Below are 17,812 nucleotides of genomic sequence, written 5' to 3'. Positions count from 1 at the left end.
ACCACGGGGCCCCTCTTTAATGGCGGTTTAAACACCAGGCCGTGACTTCCCAGCGCGTCAGCATCAACCGCAGGGCGGCACAGGATGAAGGCCCGTGGCCATCCCGTCAACCACTCAGCACCTGCCCGGCCCGGATCGGGGCCTCCAGTCACTGGGGTCCGGCAGGGACAGATTCACGCAGTTTTGGTGTGAGAGGTGCCGATTCACCTCCAGCAGTGCTTCTTGGTCCGCTCTTGGCCCATCTTCAGAGTCCCAGTGGGTGCAGGCATGCGGAGGAGCCAGCCAGGCTCACCAGCTGGTGCCCAGTGACTTATTGCACCAGAACGGAAAGAATAACAACAGGCGTGGAACCCTACCTTAGACAAACAACAGCAGCATCCTCACAGTGGGGAGATGCGGCCCCTGGTGGCCCAGCTCTGCAACTGCCAGCAGGCCGGGTTATGTGCAGTCTTGGTGCCAGAGAGTCGGCAACAATGGCTTCAGAGCTCTTTCTGTGGTGTTCAGTGAGAAAATAAATGTGTTCCTGGAGGAATTATTTATATTCTAATTCTGCAAAATAGTATATTGATCAACATAATGATCCAACAGCAAACTATCAGAGAATATTCAAATAATCAATCAGCAGCGCATTGTTATTAACAAAAATATATATGTTTTGCTATATAGAAATAAATCAATATTATATCACAAGCATAAACAAGGCAGTTTATGGAGCAATACATCAGTATAACAACACTGGTGACACCCCACAATCTCCGTACATTTTGTAGTGTATATTAAATCCGGGGATATGAGGAAGCTCAAAATCCTCTTAACCATACTGGTTTACAAATCCACAGTCCTATATAATTTTCATACTTAAATTTCAAATGTTCAGAGCACCATATGTCGTAATCAGTGCTATTAAAGAGGCCACACTATCAACGTTTTGGTCTTAATTGGCCCAAAAGGTGTGTGAGACCATCATCAGTACCCAGTGTTGGAAAGGAACAAAACCTGAAAAGGCTTGCCAAATAATCAATCTTGCACAAAGTTCCAAGATACCATATGCATCAATTTTAATTCAAGTGGAAGATTTTTTTAATGGGCAGAAGAACTGTTGCTCCAATCAGCAAAACTGCATGAATAAATCAGCCCGTTGGTGAAGCACATATGATTGTAGGGATTGTGAGGTGGTGCCAGTGTTGTTATATTGATTAATTGCTTTATTTACTGCCTTGTCTATGCTTGTTTTATAATATTGATTTATTTCTATATAGAAAAATATATATATTTTTGCTTATGACAATACGCTGCTGATTGATTATTTGACTATTCTCTGATAGTTTGCTGTTGGATCATTATATTGACCACATACTGTATTGCTGATTAGAATATAAATAATTTCTCCAGGAACACGTTTATTTTCTAACTGTATTACCAGTTCACTAAGTGAAGATTGGGTTGCCCTGTTGTACAAAGAATCTCCTGGTGCGTAGTTTCCAATTATTATTGATGTGTCGGATAAATGATGGATTAATGGGGCCCAATGTTGAGCTCCATTAAAGAGCATCAACCATCTTGGCCCCTGCAAGCAGCATACCATGGCCCAATACAGAAAGGCTACAGTACTATACAGTGTGCAGAACAAATGTGTGTGCCGAATGTATGCGTTTTTGTGAGGGCCCAATGAATGAAGGTAATAGTACTAAAAAGAGTGTGTGATGTGCCCATACACTGAATGGCAGTGTGCCTGCAATAGTATATTACATGTCGGCCACTGGGTTCCATTTTTGGGTTCCCAGGCTTACCTGGTGAAGACATAAGGAATAGAGGAATCCTGTAAGACAAACTTGTGCATTACTACATTTCTGTGAACTGGGTGGTACACACTGGAGAAGGAGTAGAGAGAGACTCCCAGTTTACACTTCAAAATGTACTCTTTTATTCAGTGATAGATCACATGGAAAGGGTCTGTACACATCTCAAGAAGGAGATGGGGCTGATAAGGGAATCATAAAGAGTAGGACTGGGAGCCTAGGGTTCCTGTTTTGATGCACATTTCACTTTGGTTGATATCCAGGTGTGAACTCTAGCCACTCCCATTGCCTGTGTTGTGGGACTATCAGCTTTGGAGTCCATCCTGCTTGGCAGACAGCCTTTCAAGAGGAAGAAGAGTGAGAAAAGTGTACACTTCAAAATAAACAGAACCACCTACATAAAACTTATTAGACCCAGACCTTAAATCACATTTGGCATCTGGAAATGAACTATGAGAAGGAGAAGTTGAGACTCCAAGAATTGTTATCTGTCAAACAACCAGACAGGCTGTGTGAGGGGGGTAAGCTCTGAAAGGCTTCCGCCTATAACCAGGACTGGAGGACCAAGGCCTGCTAGTCTCCCTGTTGTGTGAGGGGACATTGCCGAAAGAAACAAAGGCCACCTGCCCTGGAGCTTGGAGCACCAGTGCCTGACTGTTTGAAAAGATCAGTGTGCCCTGAAAGGAAGAGGAAAGTGTTTGAGGGAGCGAGGTCGTGTGGGGAGCCTGCTGAGAGTATTAGGAGACGGCTGTGCACTGAAAAGGTCATTGCCTATGTGCAGGATTAAACTGGCAACCTCCATATGCCAGGAGAGAGCTGCTGTGGACTGAGCCATGAATTAAGAGCTGTGCGGGGAGCATGATGCCCATAACGCCTTGTTACAGTGACCCCGTTTGCCAGGCAGGGCCAGCATAGAAGTGACTGTGCTGACAAAGCACCAAAACTCGTGTGTTCCTTAGCGGTGACCCAGATATGGCGGGGTGGGCCTCTGTGGTGTAGGTAGCTGCACATGATAGGTTGATGACTTGCCATTGGGGACCACGGCCGAACCCTGTATGCCAGGAGGCGCTGCCAGTAATGAGGATTCAGGCTGTCACCTGGGAATATTGAAGCTGTGACCTGTGGGTCAGAATGGAGCACCAAGACCTGCCCCATGCAGTCCAGAGAGTGAAGAGAGGACTTCGCTCCATTGCCGGGACCTAGTTGGGAACACAAATATTGACCTCATCTCCCAGTGTGGTAAAAAGCTGAACCTATCGCGCCAGCGGAAGCCTGGAGCACCTCAGATCACTACTGAGGCTGGCCACGTTGATCAGAAAAGAGCCTATACCTGCCAGGTGCTGTCGCACAACCTGTGTGCAGACCACCTCAACCAAACAGGACTGTAACATTGCGAGTGCCCATGGTCGGGGCACCTGCTGAAACACTTACTTGCTGCTGAAGCGAGGAAGACTAGATATGGGCCTGTCTGCACTACGGAACTCACTGCTAAAGGTGCTGCAGCACCATAGAAGCTTCTGACTATTTCTAAGTGTCAGAGTGGACACTTAAGTAATGCATACTAGTGAACATTCCCTGGATGCAGCCTCCAGTGAATGGGGAATAACCGAGACCCCATTACAAGGAAGAGGGTGGGAGAGGAATTTGCAGATAAACACTAGATCCCGAGCGCAAGGTAATGGGGTTATTGCTTGTGAATATCATAATAATTTGAATGCTTAGAGTTGGAACTAAAATACTTATTGTCGATATAAAAACAAGTATTTGACTGGACATTGATAGATTAACATTATTGAGTGCACTTTGCGTTATTAGTTGTGCTCAGTAACGTGTATCCACACTTCCCCCATGGGAGCCTTTGACTGCTCATCCACAGCTGCCACTGAGAGTTAAGTGCAGAAGGGGTACTTGGCCCATTTGCTCAGGATCCATAGTTGGCTGGGCCAAAGGACATCAGGAGTAAAAGGCCTCAACTATGATGGTAGCCCCATGGCTCTCTGAAAGAGGTTTAGACACATATCATATCATGTGTTTGAATTGTGGCATGGTTATCTTAGCCCTGCACCCTTTTGAAATCAGTAACCACAGTACTACTGAAATGGATAATAGCAGCACCAGTTATTTACAGTGCACAGAAAAGAGAGGTCAACATAAAGAGCTATATAAAACACAAGTTGTTATTATTCCTGGTACCTCTGAGATACATACATCTCTTATAGCTTCGCTCCCCCTCTTTCATTCCAGCGCAGGCAGGTTTTGTATGTTGTGACTTCTGCATTTTAATGGGTTCGTTGCTCACCCTTTCCTCACTGTTGTTATGAGAAAGAAAAAATAACTAGTGTAAAAATCCTTCAACTTCATGAATAGTAATTTTAAGGTATGCACTGTTAACGTGCTACCCTATTTTTATACTTTGGTCATTTAAACTGAAGCACCAGTAAAGATTTTTGCTCATTATTTATTTTCCCTTGACGTATCTAATCTACTGTAGATTTCACAACTCATTCTGACCTAACTAATGGTACACCCTGAAATTATAAACGCCACACCAGCCTACCCCACGTCCTTTCCCTTATTCGCACGCCAGAGTTTTGGAGGGGGTGGGGGCCTGGTGGACGACCGAACTGAAAATATTTAACAAGTTTGTGTCTCAGCACGCTTAGGTTTGAAGACTTCTGGTCTACGACGTGATTTTCAGATGACTGAAATAGGAAAAGAGGGGAATCTCTCAGCACGTTTCAAAACTCAATGCTCCGCCCAGTTATTTCCGATTCCTGCTTGAGGCTGTCACTTCGACGTGACATGTGGGAAAACCACGCGCGGTTCCGGACCATTGCTTCAAGGATTTGTGAGCGATCGGTGATATTGGGTCGCCACCGTGATTATCTGATAGCGTGTTAGCGCCTTTCGCCGGAAACTAAGGTATCCGAAATCAAAATGCTTACTCTCGAAGGAACCGAATCACCTTTTCTGGGCCCTCCTTTGAAGTCAAATCAACCATGTTGCAGCCAGGGCAGATTGAAATACCATTTTGAAACGTATAAAGGGTGACGGGTTAATTACGTTTAACGTAATCCCGCGTTCATTTTTCAACAACACGGCCTACAATTTTCTGAGTCATCCAGTTAATTTTGGGAAGCGGTAGATTTACCTGCTGAAAGGCTAATTTAACCGTACCTCGCAGAGCAGGAAGAGATGAAATGCATAACTTTGTCTGCCGACCAGTTTTCTACCGGCACCATGGTATTTTGATTTTCTGGCCGGCACAAGAATAATCAAAATGACCTAAAGCTGTTATTTTTAGCTCTTATCTGTACACAATTCAAACAGCAAATATAAATAGAAAACACGTTCAAATATGGTCTAGTGCTGCTAACGATCCCTCAATAATAATTTACAAAAGCAGTGGCAGGAACCTAACGTTACAAATGTATACATACGATTTTGTTTAAAGTACTGTTTAGTTTAATGTCCCAGCCTTTACAGGTTATTAAAACAACAACTAATGGGCGGTATTTTTCTTTTGGGAAGGTGTCAACCCTACTTAAAACAGATGACAGCCATACTATCAGAAATCACTGTACCTCATTGATATTTTCATACATTCTCTCAGACCGTATTCACCTGGGAGACTTGATCTTTTAAAGCCAAAAAATTGCTTATTTAAGCAATACCCCGCCTAAAACTTCCTCTGTTTCAATGCTGGTCAGTTGGGAAAATTAGTTCCCCCAAATGTTTTTTAATTATCTCCCTCTTTCTTGTTTTGAAACGTTGACATGTATGCTTGTTTGTGGTGACAACGTGTGTTAGAGAATAATGTATTTATCATCATGGCTAACTCCATTTCCTGTGAGAACATTCCAGTATCATGAAGTTATTTCCTCAGATGTTTTCATTAGGATCATGGTGACATAGCGCTGTTGTGGGTTTGAATCCTGAAAAATCCTACATCTTTTTAATACAGGTCACAAGCCAACAAATTAAGAGGGAGAGCCAGAGCAGAGCTGGGCTAAAAGACTGGCTGGTCTCTAAATGCTCATGCACAAGCTGAGTCCTTAAAATGGTTGCCATCTAAATCATGCAAGAAACATCACATGAAAATATCATTGCAGACCTGCTAACTCACATGGTGACGCATGCTATCGGCTCCCATCATACAGTCACCCAGTGAGGAGTCGATATCATATAGTGGCTGGGAAAACAAGCTTGAAACCACTGTAAACAGTGGTTTTCAGCTCATTGTTGGAGTCTTTGAACTGCTTTCGTCTATCAATGGGTGTCAAAACACTCCAGGACATCGACAACAGTCTCAGCAAGCGTTTTTTTTTTTTAAGGGCGCTTGAGAGCAGGGTGGGTCAAAAGTGACTCTTAGGTACTTCTTGGCACAAGGCCCCGCGCCTCCTTACACAGTGAAATTTTTGTTCAAGTTAGCAGGTCTGTCATTGCCCCTTTAAAATCAAAAACATGTAGAAACAGTTCACCGTAATACATCAGATTATTTTTGTAATTGCACACCTTGAACTCACTGATTGGAAGGCACTCTCATACATGATAACGAAGAAAAAGGAGGCTTTATAAAAAGAATATTGGCTTTCAATCACACAATTTGGTCAAGCAGGGAAGCCAAGGTTGGTCCCAGGTTTTCTGGCTTCAGATTATGCAATTTACCTACTAGATGGCTACGTCTTTCTCTCCTTTTAACACCAAAGGATTAAGCTTTTTTAATTCTTGGAACATGATGGTAGAGCATGGATGGTATGCAAAAGCCACATTAAATCTCAGCTTGTTTTGTGCTAGAGTATCCAAGAGTACCTCGAGCTGAGCCAGATCCAGGCTTCTGGCTCGAGCCTTAAGTGGCTCACCCACTTCTGCTTTTTAACCATGGAATGCTGGAAAGTGTGTAAATCACTTTTGCAAGACTTGCACAATTGAGGGTTGGGCTGCCCTCTCACACTAGCGCTCTTACAGTTGTCTGAATTGCACATTTTAAATTGTGATGACACTACAGAATCCCTGATTCACAAGTGGTTTTGTGCCACACAAGGCAGCGTTTTGGAGGGCTGCCTATTAGATTTGGCCACCTGTTCATTGTACTCTTAAGGCAATAACAGCATTATTACACAAACTAGGTTTAATGCAAGTCAGACATGTTGGTGCTAAAGTTCATCTGAAGGTCCTAAGCCCATCTCCACCTTCACAGAACTATAGCCCAAGAATGGCAGCTGCAAGGTCATGAAGATTACATGTCTAGGTGTGCAGCGTTAATAACATTGCATATTAAAATATGAAGAAGTACACATTGTATAGCATCTGTACAACAATTCTATAAATCTCCAATGTACAAAATAGCTTGTTACCTTTACAAAAATTCTATAAATCTCCTATGTATAAAATAGCTTAATATGTATCAAAACTGGTCGGAGATAGATATAAACATTCTTACAATATAAAATCTGCTTTGATTGAAAGCCTTCTATGAGGATCAAGGTAAAAAAAATAGTCTATTAGAGGTCGAGGTGTCTTTGAGTACAGCAGAGTTGAAAATTGAAGTACATTCTAGGTATACTGCTAGGTGTCCTACAGCTGGAGCTAGGGGGTTCTTTGCATACAGCAGAGTCGGACATTGAAGTCCAGTCTCAATATAGTGGTATAGTATGGTAGACAGTGCTTAGTACCCCTAGCTAGACACTGAAGCACTTTGCAGATGGGTAGTGCATCTGTGGTTAGTGATTAGGTTGTGCATAATGGTTATAGTTTTCCATGTTATTTAGCGTGCAATTGCTATGCAGTTTGACAGTCTTCGTGCCCAAAAATGGTATGCACTTCCCTGTATAAGTTGATTACATGTTGTTGTCATGCCTTTTGGGTTGTGGATGCTGCACACCATTTTTGACATCATCATACAAAATGTAACTGTTATTGTTATGGTGTCTCTTACTTAGGAGTAATATCTGCGGCAATTCCTCTTACATACTGACCTTGGCAGGCATGTTATAATGCAGTTAGTTGAATACGGGGTGCTTACTGGCTATATCATACACATGAAAGCAGAACTATTAAGCGGTTTGCAATACATATGAAATACAATTATAAAGCTGTTGCTTAACTAGTCTATGCACAGTTGTCATGTTACTGAATTCATAAATCACGCCATTAGTACTAGGAAATAACATTTGTATATATTAGTTGGTTGTATGTTATGTGAGGTGTAATGTAATTCATGCAGCTCATCAATTTGCATATCATATTTGTTCTGTAGACTAATAGTCACCTTACATCTGAGGAGGAAGAGGCATGCAGTGTGGCATTTAAGAAATTATGAATCACATTTATGTATATGGGTTCAATAATGAAAGGTTATAATTGTCTCTGTCAGTTTTAGAGATTCCCAATTCCCTTTGTTGTCTGTGGACCCACTTGAGATGTACGAGTCTTGTAAGTTCTTTTGTACTCTGAGCATCACGATAATTGGAGTCACTTGAGGTTCCGCAGGAAGATATGATTTTAGAGGCTTCCTCTTTATTTGGGATGGAAGTGGAGTATGATTAATTTCTTTCTTTCCGATGGTTTCATCTGGGTAAAAGGGATTTATTCAGCACTCTCATGAATTCTATGTCAGGACCATGGGCAAGGATCATGCTGCACTTTATTATTAACAGCAGACATTTTAACCAGTAAACAAAGACTTAATTTCTCATGTACCTTGGGAAAAACGTCAACAACAAAGAGATGTCCAATCAACACTCAGGGACCCCTTGATAGTCCCTTGTCTCTGTTGCTGCCTCCTCTTTTTTTGCTGTTCCAACAGCCAAGATAAGTGCCTCCAGCAACTGGGGCATTTATTTGATCGTTATTTTGTTTATTTAACCTTGCATTGTTCCTTGTGATAAATTTGCCTCCTCAGAGCGGCTGTGGGAACGCTTGTCACTCCTCTGTGGGTGGTTATCCTATTGTCATTGCGCTTCGGGACTTAGGGCTCCCACGGTGTGGTCCTCTGATCACTAGAAAGTGCCACATGGCTGGAAATATAGGTGTAGCACGCCTTGTCTCACAACCGGCACTCTACTCATTCTGGACTCTGTCAGGAACTAGCGTGGCCAGCTGGGGGAGTCTCTGAGTGTTTCCTTGGGTTTGCCCCACACGCCTGGAGCAATTACCACTTTGAAGGGGTCTGTATTTGTGATAGCACACAGTGCTCAGGGAAGGGTTTCAGTTCTAAGGGCACAGCGGGTACCGGTCCAGGTGTGACTTAATCCCCTGTAGCCACATGGGTGACTCAGTGTCCTGCAGGGTTGCTCTGCCCTGTCAGTGGCCCCTGGGCTGCACATTACTTGGCTGGAAGATCCCCACCTACTGATATTGGCCTCTGCTTACCTGGTGACCCCAGAGCACCATTCATTTGATTTAGAGGCCCCGAATACGAAATTATCGCATCATGAGTGACATAAGGAGACACTATGAGGTGGAGAACAGCATGACGTACCTTAATTGATAATACATTTTGTTACATGATTGATGCCTCCATCTGCAAGGTAGTGAATCAGGTGGTAACTCCCCTGGAGCAGAAACATCTGTAGTATGTAGAGCGCTGTTTTAAACCCCTCCCTTCGAGGGAAGACATTCTCAGGAGCACGCTACCTCTGAAGATACCTAGCTAGCCTGCAGCAATTCCCAAGCACATAAGGGAACACCCCATGGCATCAATCTAAATGCTTTTGATAGGCTAAAAAGGGCCTTTATGAACCAATCCCAGCTGTTAGCACTAGACCACATACCTTTCCCCATGCCCGGGCCATCTGAGCTCCAGCCTGCAATTATAGCCACCCTTGCTTCCTGATTAGCCCCCACCAGGGACTGACTCTCACTTTGGCTGTGATGCGGAGCAAGATACAGACTCCCGTTCATGGTGCCCCTCGCCCACCCCAATCAGCCATGAGGCAACACACAGGCAGGAGATGCTCCTCAGGGGACTTCCTTCGATATGCTGGACCCTGAGGAATAAATACACCCCCGGTCAGCAGAGTGATCCCTGGCTGACAAAGTTGGGACCTATTTCACAGGGAGGCTACATAAACCTTTAGACAAGGAGATTCATAACCACCTTCAAGCGGCGTGCTCCTACCCATCTCTGGGCGATAAAGTGGCGCTGAACCTTGAGATAGATGCCCACATGGCCACTTTTCCGGCCAAATACATATGTGATCCAAAGAAGTGTATTGATAGATCTTGGCAAGCTTTCCAAGACTAGCTCTTGGATCTTTCTGGGCCCCTCACACCTATCCTGGGTATGGCAGAGGACCCAAAAGCGTCTGGGGCTTTAATCTCTCCTGAAGTACTGGCCAGGTGGGCCCAGAGGGCCATTATCTTTTTGGGGAACACAAACTGCTTCATATCAATTGAGGGGTGCTGTTCGCTCCTTATAAAGATAGACCTCAAACGGGGAGACCTCGCTAGGCTTCATTATCAACCAACAGAAGTCGGTCCTCACTCCTACTCAGTCTCTAGTATTTCTGGGCATCGTTGTGGACTCAGTTCTAGCCACACTCAGCCTTGCTTCACGGAAGATGAGCAAGATCAGACACGAACTACGCCGGACGGCGCAAAACTATCAAATTCTCTAAGGCAGATTGTGAGGGTGGTAGGTCTTCTGTCATCCTTTATCCGGGCTATCTTCCCTGGGTCCCTTCAATACCGAGCCCTGCAAAGGCTTTTCATCTCTGGCGGGTACTCACATACTCTCAAGTGGTTCCGCTTTCAGAGGAAGCCCGGCAAGAGATACAGTGATGGCTGGCCCACAAGGAAGTATGAAACAGTTGAGCGATTTTTGGTTCCCTTCCGGACCCAGTCATAGAATCCAACACCTGTGGCATGGGTTGGGGCGCACAGCGTAGGGAATCCTTGACAGGAGGAAGATGGTCATCTCAAGAAAAATCCCTGCACATCAACTGTCTAACACTGTTGGCGGGCTTGTTCGAGGTACGGTGCTGGACCAAGGACAAAGTGAAATGTTGCGTCCTTCTTAAAATGGACAACATGGTGGCAGTGTGCTACATAAACCATCTGGGCTTGAAAGCCCTCTTGGGTCTGGACAGTAACTTCTGGGATTATTGCCCCGAGAACCAAGTCTCGGTGATGGCGGAGCATCTCCCACGCAGTTCTAACTGTGTAGCCAACTGGCACTCCTGCTACCTGCGAAACACAAGTCTTTGGCAGTTGCACCCATCGGTCTTCTAGACCCGTCAGGCCCATTGGGTTCCATTCAGGACCTTTTTTGCTTCCAATCTGGACCACCTCTCCCCAGATACTTCAGCTGGTGGCCTGGCCCGAGGTGACTGCCACACATGTTTCTCCAGAACTGGAACCTGGAGCAAGGGTACGTGTTAGACTTTGCATCATTGGCATGGTCTCCCCTAACTTTTTGTCTCTACTTACCACATTGCGTCTGTGTGCTAAACTCTGTTTTTGCTGTTTTTGTTTGTTCTGGACACTTTACCACTGCTGACCAGTGCTAAAGTGTAAGTGTTCCCTATATAACTTTTATGTGTACATTGGCATATCCATGATTGGTAATTTTGATTGACTAGTAAGTCCCTAGTAAAGTGCACTAGAGGTGCCCAGGGCCTGTAAATCAAATGCTACTAGTGGACCTGCAGCACTGGTTGTGCCACCCACATTAGTAGCCCTGTAAACATGGCTCAGACCTGCCACTGCACTGTCTGTGTGTGCAGTTTTAATCTGCCAGATCGACTTGGCAAGTGTACCCACTTGTCAGACCTAAACCTTCACTTTTTATACATGTAAGGCACCCCTAAGGTAGGCACTATGTAGCCCCATGTGCAGGGTGCAGTGTATGTTAAAGGTGGGACATGTACATATGGGTTTTACATGTTCTGACAGTGAAATTCTGCCCAATTCTGTTTTCACTGTTGCAAGGTCTGTCTCTCTCATAGGTTAACATGGGGGCTGCCTTTAAATATGATTAAAGCTCAGACTCCCTTTGGAAGCAGATAGACATGTGGGGTTTGGGGTCTCTGAACTCACAATTTAAAAATATATCTTTTAGTGAAGTTGGTTTTTAGATTGTGTGTTTGAAAATGCCACTTTTAGAAAGTAGGCATTTTCTTGCTTAAACCATTTTGCGACTCTGCTTGTTTGTGGAGTCCCTGTCTGGGCCAGTTTGACAGATGGGCTGTTTACACCTCAGTGACACAAAGGGAGCTGTGGTGTAGCCTGCATATCCTGATAGGCCATCTGGGCTGAGGGGAGGGGAGGAGTGGTCACTCACACCTGAAAGGACTGTGTCTGCCCTCATACAATGCAGTCACCAAACTCTGACGTGTGTATGGGGCCTGGCCTTGGCAAGGCAGGATCTTGAAAACAACAGACACTTCTCTTTGAAGTAGGCCTACTTCAAAGGAAGAAAGGGGTATAAGAAGAGCACTCAAAACCCTTGAAAATCAGATTACTTCTAGAACCAAGAGGGACCTCTACCAAGGAGAAGAGCTGGAAGCTGGAGGAGGAGTACTGCCCCTTGGCCTGTGACTGTGCTTTGCTGGTTTGGCCTGCAGTAGCTGCTTTTGCCTGAGAGAGGACAAAGACTGACTTTTGTGTGACTTCACACTGATGAAGAATCTCAAAAGGCTTGAACTGAGCTTGCCTCCTGTTGTTGAAGTCTCAGGGACATCAAAGACTTCTCTCTGCCAGCAACTGGGCTTTCTGCTGTGAGTCCTGCCTGCCAAGTGGTGCCCTAACCTGTCTCTGGGCCCTGGTAAGGTAAAGTTGGTGGAAAAGGACAGAAATCCACACAAAGACCGCCGTGCAGGGAAACATTTGACGCACCACCCCCCTCGTGGCTGATAAACGACGCGCCACCAGCCTCACGGCTCAAATCGATGCTCCACCTGCATCGTGGCTGGGAGATCGACGCAACACGGCTGGAGAAACGACACGCAACACCTGCAGCGGCTGCTGTTAATGATGTAAGCCCCCACGCAGTGCGGTTTCTGGACACCGTGCAACCAGATTTCGACGCAACATCTCTGGGCGCAGAAAATCAACACAGCTTGCCCCGACCCGAGGTACCCGTCTGGATCGACGCATTGCTTTCTTGTGGGAGAGAAGAAACGATGCATGCCGACCCGACCGGAGAAGGAACGATGCACGTTCTCGCTTGCTGTTGAGAAATAGATGTATCGCTGGCCTTTTTTGAAGCACGCTCGCCTGTGCGGCTTTATTTTGACGATACCCAGGTACGTTTGTACGCTAACAACGTTCTCACTGTTTTCTAAAGGATTAAGGGGGTTATTCTAACTTTGGAGGAGTGTTAATCCGTCCCAAAAGTGACGGTAAAGTGACGGATATACCACCAGCCGTATTACGAGTTCCATAGGATATAATGGACTCGTAATACGGCTGGTGGTAAATCCGTCACTTTTCCGTCACTTTTGGGACGGATTAACACCTCCTCCAAAGTTAGAATAACCCCCTAAGACTCTTATTCTTTTTAAAATTCATATCTTGAATTCTGTATGTTGGATTTTTGTCGTTTTGGTCTTGTTTTGTTAGATAAATATTATCTATTTGTCTAAACCTGTGTTGTGTCGTTTTGTAGTGTTTTCACTGAGTTACTGTGTGTGTTGGTACAAATACTTTACACATTGTTTCTAAAGTTAAGCCTGCCTGCTTGTGCCAAGCTACAAAGGGGGTGAGTGGGGGTTAACTCAGGGTGATTCTCCTTTACCCTGACTAGAGTGAGGGTCCTTGCTTGGACAGGGGGTAACCTGACTGCCAACCAAAGACCCCATTTCTAACAGTACGCTTTTCCCTCATTCATGATGATAATGCACCTCTCAGCCGAGGTGGTCTGCAAAAGGCTGAAATGGTGCCAGTGACCTTAATTTACAGATTGCAAGTCTGGTATCTGGTTCTACTGGAACTTTCTTGGGATTTTCCAATCCCTCTACCCCTCTTTCTGTACCTCCTCCAGGAGCAAGAGGGGAATCACCATCATCTAGTAATAGAGGGGTCTCTGTCTCATATGGCATGGATGATTACAGGGAATGTTGGGAGGCTCTGGCTTGGGCTGACAGTATCATCCATAAATAATGATTGGCATGGGCTCGATGGTTGGGCTGGTGTCACAAAAGACACTTGGATCCGGAGGGGTCAGAGATTTCCATATCTTGAATTTTCTTGATTCCTTTGCCTCTGAAAGGTTGGCCTATAGATCCATCAACCCCATCAGGTCAACGATATCGGCAGGACATGTCCCAGTGGGGAATCATCCAGTAGGGGACCACCTCTTGGTTAGGAAACGTTTGTGGAGCATTCAATTATCCCTTCCTCCAAAGCCTAGATATTTGGTGCTGTGGGATGTCAATAAGGTCGTCAACCTCTTCTTTTCCTGGCAATCCAATGAGTACCTTTTCTAATTTTTTATAACTTTTATGCATATTTTCCAATTAAATGCAGATATACAAACAAACGTGCAGAACATTGTAATGATGCAGCTTGTATACAACGTATATTAAGACATTATACATTCGTCTGTGATCGTCCCAGTACGCTATAATAACACTTTGCTAAGAAACATCCAATCAGGTCTCCCAGTGGGAGGGTAGACAAAGTTATCTATATGCAAACAGCAGATTGAGCATGTGTGATCTGTTAGCCATTTTGTGAGTGAGGTTTCAAGCAGGGTTGATAATGATGAGGGTATAATTGCATGTCCTGATTATATTGCCAACAAATTGTGTTCTAATGATGAGCTTTAGAGGCTGGAGGAGCTTGCAGGAGAGCTCTATTTGTTTGTCGTGTGAGTTTGGTCAGATAGTTTACAGGGCAGGCCTCGGAAAATCATAAAAATGTTACTAGACCTGCAGGTCGAGTAGCTTGAATAATCTACTCGACCTAACTGTAATGTACTTGACCCAGAAACGGGTCTCAAATTGTGGGATCCTAGGCAAATAATGTATTTTACAGTCGCCTTTTCCTTCATTCTCATGTATGAGTGCACCTTCAAGTATGTGAGTTCAGCATCTCTGCTGTAAGAAAATAGCGATTCTCCAAATTATAATGACAAGAGAAACTGAATTTCATTAAAGACACGGAGGATAACATGATGCATTATTCCTTTAATGGCACTCCAGGCAGCACTTAAAAGCACATAAAATCATAAAGAAACATTCCAGAATAGAACATTCATAACATATAATGAGTCCATGTAGTTAACATTCTGCCTCTTTTAAATGGAAAACCGAGTCAACTTCTTCCAATGCTGGGTGAAGGAAAGACGAACCCCCGAACAAATCATCCAAATTAAACATCAAATATTGATTATTCTCTAAAATAAAGAGGAAAAAGAACATTTAGGGCCTCATTATGAACATGGGGGATCAGACTGCCATGCCGGCGGCGGCGGAAAATACCGCCACCGGCATGGCAGTCTGAACCTCCATATAATGTACAAGGGAGGGCTGCCATCGCCAGGCTTCCGCCAACAGGCAGCCTGACGATGGCGGATATCATTATCCGACAGGGCAGCGCTGCAAGCAGTGCTGCCCTCTGGATAATGAAGCCTTGTTCCTCCAGCCTTTCCCTTGCGGGTTCCCCCGCCAGGAAGAGGCTGGCCAAAGGGGTGCCCTTGGGGCCCCTGCACTGCTCATGCACTTGGCATGGGCAGTGCAGGGGCTCCCGTGCAGTGCCTCGTCGCGCAGGTCACTGCCCGATTTATGGAGCTGCCGGCAATGTCCCGGCCCTGCATTCTGCTGGCCCGCCAGCCCAGCAGAATGTACATTATACGGCCAGCGGGGTCTCAAGGGGGCTGGCGGTCTATGGAAAGACCGCCAGCATGAAGACGGCGGGGTCACCGTGTTCAGAATGACCCCCTAAATACCAAGTAGAATATGGAGAACAACCTGAATACAGTATAAATATATTAATAAACAATTAACTAAGAATATAATGTGAGACACATTTTTAACAAATGTAAAAGATTTCCATGAGACATGTATGTACTAATCAAAAATTTTAAAATATATTTTTTTAACAGGCCTAACAAAAGTTGGGTTGGAGAGATGTTAGCCTCTCTTTCTTTAATGAAATTCAGATTCTCATGTCATTAAAATCTGGAGAATCGCTATTTCATTACAAGACCGGAGGCTCCCATTATGCATGTTGGTAGCCCCTCAGTACCACATCAGACATATGCTCAATTGCTTTACAATAAAACTTGGCAAAAGTAGAACAATTAGACCAATCAGCAGCTCTTAGGATATCCTCAAGCCTTCCACCTTTATTAAAGGACATTCTAGCAATTGCTCTTATTGCATGAGCTTGGAATTTTGACAGATCAACACCAGCCGATTGCATGGTCCATTTCACCCATCTTGCAATTGTGGCAGTGGTAACGGCTTTAAAAGGTTTGACAAAGGAAATTAAAGGTTGGTCTGTACTATCAGGGCGAAATACACGCAATCTTGAGTCATATTCCTTCATGCAGTTCACCACACAAAGCTTCTTGCAAGTATCAAATTTTGGATAAGATATATTATCGGACATAGTTTTTGTTCTTCTAGTAATCTCAAAGGTAACCCCGAAACTGTCATAGAGTTTGTTACTTACCTCGAAAGCCTTGACGTCCGAAACACGGCAACAAGAAATTAGGTATAGTAAAGAGGCCAGCTTCATAGAAAGTCTCTTCAAATCCAGATATCTGTTAGCGGGCCAAGACTTAAACATAGATAGTGCTAAATTAACATCCCATAAGGAATCATATCTAGTCCTAGGAGGTCTATCCAACCTGATGCTTTTAAGTACCCTACAGACTAAGATGTTCTTTTCTATTGTTCTGCCATTCACCAGGCTATGTCCTGCCGAAATGGCGGATTTGTAGCAATTCAACGTTCTGTAACTGAGGCCTCTGCCAAATTGTTTTAAAAGAACGTTAACTACTTCTACCATAGGTGCCTCCACGGGATCCAGATCCTTTTCCAAGCACCAACTAACCTATGATCTCCAGATTCCTCTATATCTATTATGGGTCCCTGCAGCCCAGGATTCTTGCAAGAGTTATTCAGCCCTTCCCGAAAGGCCTGACATCTCTCTAGATCTCCTGACAGTTTCCAGACAAGAAGGTTCAAAGTTCCATTTGGTACCAGAGGGTGTTCCTCTCCATCTCCGTTTAATAAAAGGTCTAGAGCAGCATGTAGGAAAAAGGGCACTTCATAAGCCAATTCTAGGCTTATTGGAAACCAGGCCTGTGAGACCCAAAATGGGGTTATTAGGACAATTGAACATCTTTCCTGTCTCAAAGTCGTTCAGTTTCCAGTCGCTGAAGTCTCGTAAAAACCTTGAATTCCAAACTACAATAACATTGGCCTTCCCAGGTAGGTGTTCTGCTATCAGTTCGACCTTGTGTTCTAACCAAAACATCCAAGGTTCCTTGCTAACTCTGCTAGGTCTTGGGATCTTGTACCACCTAAGCGATTTATATACGTTACTGCAGAAACATTGTCCATTGTTAACAAGGCTGCTCTGCCTTGTAAAGAGTTCTTGAAACTCGTTAGGGCATAAAGTCCTGCAGTTAATTCTAAATAATTTATATGATACATTTTTTCCTCCTGAGACCATGAACCACCACTCTCCTGAAGATCTGTGTGTGCACCCCAGCCAGCTAGACTTGCATCCGACTCCAAAACAAAGTTCAGAGAGCAACCGAAAATTGCCCTGCCATTCCAGGCATCCAGCTTCTCTAACCTCCAGGAAACTCTAATTTTGCTTCCTTGTCTAGAGACACCTTATCCCCATACCATAGTGCTTTACAAAGGGCTTTTGCTTTTATTTTCTGTGAAACCTGATAATGTAATGGGCATGGAAAGATTGCCTGAATAGAAGATAAGAGTCCCAGGAGTCTGGCTAGTTCCCTCAGAGGAAATGATTCTCGCTTCAGAGCATACCTTATTTCTTTTCGAATTTTGGCACTCTTCCTAAAGGGTAACAGAAGCATAACCTAA

The sequence above is a fragment of the Pleurodeles waltl genome, chromosome 9 (genome assembly GCF_031143425.1).
Source record: "Pleurodeles waltl isolate 20211129_DDA chromosome 9, aPleWal1.hap1.20221129, whole genome shotgun sequence".
In the NCBI taxonomy this organism is placed as follows: Eukaryota; Metazoa; Chordata; class Amphibia; order Caudata; family Salamandridae; genus Pleurodeles; species Pleurodeles waltl.
This window is presented reverse-complemented; position numbering follows the sequence as displayed.